Source organism: Lygodium microphyllum, chromosome 20 (genome assembly GCF_053477565.2).
Source record: "Lygodium microphyllum isolate KBCC chromosome 20, Lygodium_microphyllum_v1.1.10, whole genome shotgun sequence".
Classification (NCBI taxonomy): Eukaryota; Viridiplantae; Streptophyta; class Polypodiopsida; order Schizaeales; family Lygodiaceae; genus Lygodium; species Lygodium microphyllum.
Window position 1 is genome coordinate 19,080,529 of NC_141154.1, and position 7,758 is coordinate 19,088,286.

The window sequence follows — 7,758 nt, forward strand, 5'->3', positions numbered from 1 at the left end:
TTCTTCCTCCTTGCATCCTGAAAAGATTCACAATCCCTGCAATGCTAATGGTCCGTACTATCACACCAAGTACATCTTCGATCTCTCCTAGGTGCACTAGGAGCAGTCCTAGGTGCACTAGGAGCACTCCTAGGTGCAGTAGGAGCACTAGAAGAAATAGTAGGTGCAGTCGAAGCAAACTACTCTTTCAATTTTCCCACCAACTCTGCTTTAACTGACTCTAGTGTCAAATCCGTTATGCCTTTGATTATATCATCAAGAGAGGAAGGCACCGACGAAGTGGATGGTTTTGGAGCAGAAGGAGCTGGCATCGGTCTTGGAGCAGGAGGAATAGGAGGAGTAGAAACAGTAGGCACTCGCATAGGCCATGAAACTGGTTGAGGAAGAGAAGAAATAACAGGGATAGAAGTAGGCATAGGAGCAGAAGACGACGTTGGTGTCATAGATCCATTCTGTAGGCGGGTCTTCCATATCCTCCTCTTGGTCAAAGTCGAGACTGCATCCTGGGCATCTTGCCAATCCGTTTTAAGTCCCATAGGCTTCGTGCGATCCTCAAGAAGCTCTCCCAATTCTTCCTGAAGAGTAGGATCTGCAGCTTGCAAGAAAAGCTCAACTTTCTCAACTTCCAATGCTCTTTGTTCAATGGCATCAAGCTGACTATACCTCTCTTCAAATTCTCGAATTAACTCTAAAGCAGCTAGACCTTTGTTTGGCATGTAGACCCACTCTCGGAATGACCGCCGTGTAGCCATCCCAAAGTCCTCAAGGAAATACTCTTCTTTTAGGGCCTTCTTAAAATCTTGCCAATGCGAATTTTGAATAAAAAGATCAGTCATTTTTTCCCTCAAGGCGGGTGTGACAAGACGAAGGAAATACTTACTCATAAGTCCAGCTAGAACTCCAAAAAACCCCATCTTGATCTCATATGTCTTCAAATATGCTGAAACATTACGGCCATCAAATAGCTTCTTCTCATTCTCAACTGCTTGAATCGCCTCAGTCGCGCTAATTGCATTCTCCTGCTCCGAATATAGTTGCCTTTGCTGAGACAACTGCTATTGATGCAATTGTTGCTGCTGCTGCATATACAATTGTGTCTATTGATTTTGAAGCTACATATACATGGACATATTCTGTAAAATGTGCTTTAGATCATCTGTTGAAGTACTTGACGCAGCAGTCAGTGATGGAGCTCAAGTAGAGGACACAGCAGGAATTGTAGAAGAGGCTGAAATGGATGCTGAAGTATCTCCCATCCTGCAATTTATGCAACGCTTTCACGTCGGGTTCACCAAAGATGTCGAAGGGTTTTCGAAAGCAAAGTCGCGACCACAGAAGACCTTGATAAATTTCAAGATGGAAGATCAATCAAGCTGAATTATTCTTATTTACTACTGTCTACTGTTGTTAACATAGAGTAATCAAAAGTAGTATCTCTGTGTAATTTTCTTTTAGTAAAGAATTGCAGTCCTGTCAGTGTTATGTAACAATTCTCCCTTTGAACAATCCTTCAGCAGGCTACCTCTTTTTTTTTTCTCTGTTGTGCTGATCTTCAGAAAAGTTATGATGTTGATGAAAAAGATAATGCAAACTGCCAATAACTGAAGATAAATAGAGAACCAAAGGCTTGTTGTAATCTCTGAAGTTCTGCTGTAATAAGGCAGTACATTAATTAAATGGTTGAGGTATTAGATGAGGAATCTTCAGAATCATGGAAATCTGAATATGTGTTATGATCTTTAGCAAGACTCAAATCATGTGGGTTTCTGGTTTTGGGATTAGAAGATAGTCCACTGTGTCTCTTCTCTGCATTCTTATCTCTTTGACTGACAGATCATTTCTTTGGATTGGGGAATTTTGTAACAAGGGACTTCAAATTGGGTAATTCAAGTTCAAATTTGATAATCGGTGAGACACAGATTAATGATTCTGAATTTTGTAATCCCACCTGTAAATGAGTGGACAGTCCTGTTTCCGTAGAGAAGAATCAATCATAACCAGAATTGGCTGAGAACAGTTGTTCAAATTTTTCGTCTCCTTCTTTCCCTGTAGCTATGCTAAGGAAATCCATACAAGAATGCCTTCATGTAATTGGCTGCAGAACTATATTTCTTACCCTCAAGGCCTCTCTAGCACCATCAATGCCATTACCGCATTCTATGTTTACTTCAATTCAATTCAGTGTGGTCACCTAGACATGCAACTTCCTGTTTTTCTTCTCCAGCATGTTTTCCATGCTTTTTCTTCCTAGACATTCGATCCTCTTTTCCCTTCGATCTTAGTTCCATGTTTCTCCATTGTCCAGGAAAGCTTCCTATTTTCACCATCTGGCACAAATGAATAAGTTGATTCTGGATGCTGATGGCTTAATTAGAATTGTGCTCTCTGTATATAATCAGCAACACTCTCATCCCATCCAGCAGCTCTATCTGCAATAGCCTCCTCTGTTGCAGTATAAATCTGATAGCCGAGACCATCGGTGATAGAGAGCGAGAAGTGTGTAGAAGGCCAGATTTCCTTGACAAAGAGGACAAAAGAAGAGTCTGAGCCTGAGCCAGAGTTTCCTAGGATCAAGCGAGCACATGTCTCGGTTGCTTGAACGAATGATGAGGACGACGATAGCATGGGCATATACAACGATCTATTGTTGCATCTAGAGGCTCCCTCGACATGTTTAACAAACAGAAGAGATGCTCTCCTGTCCTAACTGCAACTCGATCCGCCATCTTCTATAATTGCTGCAATAGCCCATACTTCACCTCATCAAAATCATCCCTGTTTGTTTCCTCATGATCACTTCCAAAGTTGCAGAACTCCCCTCCTTTTAGCCTTCCATTGCTCCGTCTTCCCAGTTGCAAAGATCCGCCCTGGTTAGCTTCTTCCTCTCGATTGGCCTTTGATTCTTGACTATGGCTGTCTTCAATCTCCATTTCATCACCTTCTTCATTCGTTGTTGCTTCATCCTTCGATTGACAAAAAAAAATTCCCTGCTTTCTGCCCTGCACTCTTCTCCATTAAGCCTTTTTTCCCCCAAAAAGCCCCTTTCAAAAATAGTCCTTCCTCAATAAGCCCTCTAAAAGCGACCTCATTATGTAATTCATGGCCTTTATCTATGGCCCCTAGAGAACCACAAGCTTTCAAGCAAGAGATGTATGTCGCAGTATATGGAGAAATTCCCTCAAGTCACATTTGGTTGAAGTAGTTAACTACTTCCTGACTATATCCATATTGCATATACCTTGAGATAAGTGCAGTCCATGACATTACTTTTCTTGATTGAAGGTCATCAGAGACTTCTTGTGCTTTCTCGAGCAGGTCACACTTTGCATACATGTCAACCAGCTCAGGGCCTATACAAACATCTCTTTTAAACAACCCATTTTGTAAAACTTCAGTATGTATCTCTTACCCCTTAGTTGTATTTCCAATGTTTCCACATGCTCTCAAAATCCAGGCCAAAGTTATAGCATCTGGTGAGATGCCCTCATCTTGCATTTGTTTGTATAAGTATAATGCCTTCTCACCTTGACCCTACTCAACATAGGCTGAAAGCATCCCTTCATGCCCACCATTATTGAAGGAGGACCTATCAGGTGCAACCCCAGCTGAAAGAAAAGGTAGTAAAAGTCCCCACCATGCAGAATAAAGATGTAAACATAACAACTAAGTATGTACAAAATATCAACTCACACACACACAACTTTTGGGTGGATTTCATACCTCGAATGCGTAGCAATACGATAACGTAATATCTTATAGCCCTTGCAGTTGGTACAGTCAAATGTATGGTTTTTGTCTGATAATGCTTCGTTTGGTGGTGCTCGTTACTATATATCCTTCATTGATGATTCCAGTCAGGTATACTTGGCTTTACATACTAAAACATAAGGATGATGTGCTTGATGCATTTAAGGACTTAAAAAGCATGTTGAAAATGAGTTGAGTTGTAAAATTTCATGTCTTAGATTAGATGGAGGTGGAGAATATGTCTCTAATTACTTTGACAGGTACCTTGCTAAACATGGGATCAGAAGACAGTTAACCTGCAGCTATACACCACAACAAAATGGTGTAGCAAAATTGAAAAATAGGGTACTGATGAAATCAAAAAGAGCTATCCTGAATGAGAAAAGTTTTGCCAAATGGTTATTGGGTTGAAGCAGTAGTGACTAATGTCTATGTGTTGAATAAAACCCCTATAATAGGGATTCATGATATAACTCCATATGAGAAGTTGTATGGTCATAAGCCTGACATTTCACACTTGAATGTATTTGGCAGCATTGCATATGTACATGTTCCTAATGAAAAGAGGAGGAAATCAAATCCTAAAGGTCTCAAGAGCATCCTTGGTTATGCACAAGACCCAAAAGCTTACAAGTGTTATGTACCGTCTACACATGAGAGATTGATTAGCAAAGATGTTGTTTTTGATAAGTTGGCATTGTGGTATGGTAAACTAGTTGCAATGGCTACTAATGGATCAGTCAGCACTAGTAATGCTGAAAATACACCTACAATGAGTACATCTATGAGTGGTCTTATAGGTAATGGGTCTTATAGGTGATGGGTCACCTACAGTAAATCCTTGGTCGGGATGCTTGCAGAGTCGTACTCTTACATCCATTGACATGGATATGTCAATGAGGGGGAGATTGGATAAGGGAAAAGAAAAGATGCTTGAGGATGTGACAAGTCCACTTACAACAGGTTATGAGTCATCTAACAGTGGCAGTTTGGATAGTGAGTTGGTCATTTCGTCTATTATGACGTCTTGAGCAAGGCAGAGTTTTTATGTACCACCTCATGAGAGGCAAGCTCAGAGTGAGCCACAGCTATGGAGATTTGAGAGAGTCAGAAAACCAATTGATAGGTTTACATAACTGGTTATTCAGCCTACCATTATGTGTATATGGCTAGTACAATAGGTTACAAAGAACCTACAAAGTTTGATGATACAGTTACATATGGTAATTGGTGTGCTACCATGGATGAGGAGTATGCAGCCCTAGCTAGAAATGAGACATGGAAATTGGTTGATTTTCCTGAAGGCAAAGTCCCCATTGGTTGCAAATGGGTGTACAAGGTTAAGTGCAAGTCAGATGGTTTGTTAGAACGCTATAAGACCAGGTTGGTTGCAAAAGGGTATGAATAACAATATGGCCTTGACTATGAGGAGACTTTCAGTCCCGTGGCTAAAATGGCAACAGTCAGAACTATCATTGCTTTGCCAACATGCAAAGGCTAGAAATTATGGAAAATGGACATCAAGAATACTTTCTTGAATGGTGATTTGGTTGAGGAAATATGTATGGAGCAGCCTGAAGGTATGTTCACTTGGAATTTCCTACACATGTATGTACGCTAAAAAAGGCTTTATATGGACTGAAGCAAGCACCTAGAGCATGGAATACTCAGATCAGTAATTATTTACAGCAACATGGATTTAAATTGGGTGATGCAGATCATAGTATATTCACGAAGAAGACAGATCATGGATATGTGTTTCTAGTGGTTTATGTAGATGATCTTATCATCACTCGAGATGATGCATTGTTGAAATTAAATCATGTTTACAGGCTCAATTTAGAGTCAAAGACCTTGGTAAACTTAAGTGTTTTCTTGGGATTGAGATAGTCTCTATGTCTCAAGTTATATGACTGTTACAGAAGCAGTATGCTCATGATATGTTAGAGAAGTATGGTATGGCTGAATGCAAGCCTATGGAGACATCTCTTGATCAGAATGTCAAGCTACAGATTGATGTTGGGAATGGCATAGAGAATGTGACCATGTATGGACAGATGGTGGGTACCTTGATATACTTGACTATTACCCCGACTGTCCTGACTTATGTTATGCAGTGGGACTAATTAGTCAATTCATGCAGAAGCCTCACAAACCACATTTAGATGCAGTCAAGAGGATCATGAGATATATAAAGGGTGCTATAGATTATGGGATATTTTATGCATATGGAAAATATCTTCACTTAACAGGGTTTACTGATGCTGATTTGGATTGGACAACATTATGATTAGTTGACAGAGTAAGAAATAGCCTACTATTGCATTGTCTAGTACAGAAGCTGAGTACAGAGGAGCTGCCTTAGCGACTTGTGAAGCAGTTTGGTTAATGAAACTACTGAAAGACTTGGGAATACAATTGGAAAGCATAGTGCGATTGCATTGTGATAATGTCAGTAGTGTTATTTGGCTAGCAATCATGTCTAGCATGCTAGGTCCAAACATATTGAGGCTCACTAACATTTCATCAGAGAAATGGTTCTTACAGGGCAGATTGACTTGATTCATGTGAAGACTAAAGACCAGGTAGCAGACATATTTACCAAGTCTCTTGGTAAAGAAAAGTTCATATACGTCACGCAGCTACTATGAGTTTATCAAATGGTTTGAGTTTCAAGGGGAGTGTTAGAATATCAAGCTTCCCTTACTCTCTTTAGTCAGTCTATCTTTATGTGTGTGATCGATATTAAATGGATATAGCTGTACACGTTGTCGAAGGATTTGTGAAAGCAATGTCGCAACCACAGAAGTCCTTATTAAATTTCAGGATTGGCAATCAATCTTACAAATAGACAAGATGAATAGATTGATAAGCAATAATAGATCTGCCAAACTTCCAATGAGTCTGACACAATGGCTTAACTTTAAAGATGCACCACAGATAGAAATAGCTACACTTGAGTCACATCATGTGCCAACCAAGATGCCTGCATGTAAGTAGCTATTTATATTGGGGTTCACTGCAGAGTATCTGTTTCCAGCACAGTAGCTTCAATCCTTTTCATTTGGAGAAGACCGTCCATACCGTCCAAGCCATCTCTTTGTACATAAGTTCCAATTTGTCTTTTGCATCTGGGAAGTTCGTAGAACACCAATGTTGTAAAGCAGATATATTATTTATCCAGTGGTTCACTACAGTATGGGCAGGTTTGCAACCATTTCTCATAGCTTCAAAAGCAACAGGATCAGTGTCCGCATAGACTTCCAAATCTGTCTTCAAAGACTTATGCCTCTCCTCTGTACTTTTTAGTTCTAATTAGGCTGCCTCACGTTCAACTGTATCCTCTCTGCCTTTCTTGGAGCACTCTATCTCTCTAGTAAGCTGTGCTTGCTGTTACTTTAAGTTTCCTATAACAGCTTCGAGTTTTGCTCGAACTTGTCTCAGCTGATCAGCAGAGCTTGGAAAACTCCAGAAATATTCATACGTGCCAATCTTGTCTTTGAACAGGAGATCGTCATCAACTAAGGTCTGCAGCACATCCTTCACTGTTTGACTGACCACCCCTTTCCTGGGTCTTGCTTCTCCAATTCACGCAGAAGATAGACATCCTGGCTTTCATGGAAGATCTTTAAAGGTTGACTTCTCTTTTCGTCCAGAGAGAGACTTCTATTCTTCGACATGAACACTCCCATATTTGCGACGATACGTTCCGCTTGCAGCCGAGAGAGATGCTCAACTTCGAATCCGGATGGGTCTACCACCGTGGACGCCGCCTGTGCACTGCGCTGCGACTGTCAGTCCACAGGCTTTCTCCTCAACTTGGCGGCCATGCCGACAACTCCATGACTAATCATTGACTCCTTTTTGCAATTATGTTTGTTGATGCCGATGTCTTCATCTTGAACTTCACTTATTCCCTGCAGCTTCTCACCAGATGTCGCACCTTTGACTTGACTGACTGTTATGATTGAAGATTCCGTTGTTAACTTTATCTCCAAAACTTGCCATAAT

At 40.6% G+C, this 7,758-nt stretch overlaps 1 pseudogene; it reads right to left on the reverse strand.

Annotated features, from left to right (window-relative positions):
- Window positions 1–2,370: 2,370 nt before the first annotated feature.
- On the reverse strand, window positions 2,371–7,445 carry LOC148018712 (meiotic nuclear division protein 1 homolog pseudogene; annotated as a pseudogene).
- Window positions 7,446–7,758: the final 313 nt, after the last annotated feature.